Source organism: Octodon degus, unplaced genomic scaffold (assembly GCF_000260255.1).
Source record: "Octodon degus isolate 3935 unplaced genomic scaffold, OctDeg1.0 scaffold00018, whole genome shotgun sequence".
In the NCBI taxonomy this organism is placed as follows: domain Eukaryota; kingdom Metazoa; phylum Chordata; class Mammalia; order Rodentia; family Octodontidae; genus Octodon; species Octodon degus.
Genome location: NW_004524594.1, coordinates 23,645,118 through 23,647,866, shown reverse-complemented (window position 1 = coordinate 23,647,866; position 2,749 = coordinate 23,645,118). Strand labels below are relative to the sequence as shown.

Below are 2,749 nucleotides of genomic sequence, written 5' to 3'. Positions count from 1 at the left end.
AAGTGACTAAACAAGCAAACTGGTGTGTGACTCATCGTACCTAGATATGGAAATATCTACAGTCTCCTCTGATGCAGATTAGTGTGTAAAGGGTGGCAGGATTTGGTGCTATCCCCACTTCGGTTACCAGAGGAAGTTGTTGGTATTTCCTACCTGAGTTATTGTTTCCTCATGAGTTAATATCCTAAACAGCATAAAATATAAATTAAAATTTCACAAAATGGAGCAATAAGACTTGAGAATATAGATTTTAAAATATAGAGGTATACTGCAACAGGTTAAAAAAAGTGCTTTATAATTTTTTAAAATTTTTTTTATGTATTTGGTACAGGGTCTTACTTCGCAGCTTGGACTCATAGTGATCCTCCTGTTTTCAGCCTTCCCAGTGCTGGGATGATAATTGAGTGCCACCTTGCCTGGACTTGTTCACCAGCTCAACACAATTTGTGGCAGGGCCAGCATAGCATGTAGAACTAGGGATTGAACTCCAGTCCCTGCACTTGCCAAAGCAGGTGCTTGGTCCTCTGAGCTATCTCACGGGCCCTTTTAAATATTTTTAAGAGATCTTTTCTTACCTTTTCACTAGCTGCAATGGTGTCTTCAAGGTCTGAAACTCTATCTTCACTTTCATTCAAGCAGTTTTGCCAGCTTGTGATTGGGGCTTTAATTACCTATATATCGCTTTGAATCTGCTTCATGCATTCTATTTCTTTCTTATATTGCTCTTTCAGAAATTCCATCATTTTTCTATTCTGTCCTATTTTTTTAATCGGTGTCTTCTTTAGAAGCACTTAGTACTTCTTTCATCATAGTTGTCATTTCTTTTTTTACTTCAGAGATTATTTCTGATCTGATTTCCTCTTTACCTTTCTGCAGTTGTTTCTTTTTTTTTAGTTTTTTCCCATAATTTTATTGATAAACAAATAGTAACGAGACAGTTTCAAATCAAATTGGTAGGATAGTTTCAATAATTCACACATTGCATACATTCTTCCTAGTAGTTAATTGCTGTACAAGATGCGGGCATGATAACCTATTTACAAACACCATTAAAACAAATCTCTCTATTCATTAAGAGAATGTAACTATATAACTATCGTAACCACTTTGAATACACAGATACAAAATGGACATTCATCTGTATCCCCTTTTTTGGTTAAGTTCCATTATTTGAATATTTTTTTTAAATTATCAGAAGAATTTTATTTGATATTTTCAAAGAAAATATAGAGTAAGACATACCAGTATCAAAAGCAAAAATATGATGAAGCCATAAAAATGTACATCTGACTTTGTCTCTTCACTCAGAGTAAACTGGGAAATTGTAGACCAAAATCCTGTAGAAATTTGTAAATCTGTGACTTCTATACCAGTTTTTGAAGAGTATGCAGACCAGGCTGGAGACTGTGACTTGGTGATCCTATATGGACTGGTATAATCTCGACAGGATTCATAAAATGAATCTGGGAAGTACACATAGCTAGATTTTTGTGGGAAATTCTTTACTTTATTCACACGTTCTGAAGACTCGTGATATTTTTGTCGTCTTCTTGTGCTTTCCTGAACTACTTTATTGTTCGTCAATCCAATCGGCTCGTCCTCTTTTTCCACTTTTTTCCACATTGTGAAGGACTCAGAACCTCTCTCAGTGTGGGCTTTTTCTTTTAACTTATTTTGAATCTGATCAACTTGTCTCATAGCAGCTTTTCTTGAATTAACTTTTTGATCGGTTGGAGTATGCACATTTATACTTTGTCCATTAGTGGAAAATTCCAGTGGTCCTAAAGGTATTCCACTTGGGCTTAAAATTTTCTTTAGCCTTTGATAGTTCGGCTTTTCATCATAAGCTAAATTATGAACGCATGACAAAAACCGGGCTACTTCACAGCAGCTGCTTCCAGGTGGAGCCCACTTGAGCACTGACTCGGGAAGCTCATCCAGCAGATCTGTCTTAGCAGTCTGGACGGCCACGGGGTCCTTCAGGTTCTTTTCCCAAGGAAGTTTCCCACACAACCACCGCAGCATGCAGTAGCCGAGAATTTCAACGTCGCTTCTTCTGGACAGGGCTACTCCCTTGTGGGCATCCAAGCTAGTAAACTCTCTTGTCCCATTATGGCCTTTTCTAGGATTTTCCTGATACTGTTTGTGGTTCCCATTGGGACAATATCTGTAGGAAAGTCCATAATCTGCAAGATAAACCCGATCTGGACTTTTATAACCCAAAAGTAGATTCGCTGCTTTTATATCACCATGAACATATTCATTTTCATGTATATATTCTAGTACATCCAGCATTCGGAGACCTAACTGAAGGACAGTTGACTTTGAAAAAGTCCCATTCTGGTCAGAGATCTTCTGTAAATCTATTCCTAATCTTTCCATTACCATAAACCTGTAACTTCGTCCCCTGAATTCAGTTATGCCAGATCCATAAAACAGAGGAATTCCTAAGTAATCAAGTTGTTTGAGTTCTATCCACTTTTTGATACTGTCTTTTTTTGCAGCTCTCTGATAAAATTTTAGTTCCGAAAATAATGGACTGTTTTCTTGATATTCCACTTTTATTACATGTCTTGCATCACTGTCTCGTTTATTTGTGGGGAAAGCTAAATATATCAATCCGAATCCTCCAGAGCCAATCATCTTGCCCAGTACCCACTGTTTTCCTTCAGTATCATCCAGAACCATGCCTTCTGGAAATGGAACAGGAAGTTTGTGTTTCTCATTTCTTCTTGGTGGCATCACTTCT

At 37.3% G+C, this 2,749-nt stretch overlaps 1 pseudogene; it reads right to left on the bottom strand.

The window, feature by feature from the left end:
• Nucleotides 1–1,215: 1,215 nt before the first annotated feature.
• LOC101574448 lies at nucleotides 1,216–2,742 on the bottom strand (annotated as a pseudogene).
• Between the last annotated feature and the right edge of the window lie 7 nt (nucleotides 2,743–2,749).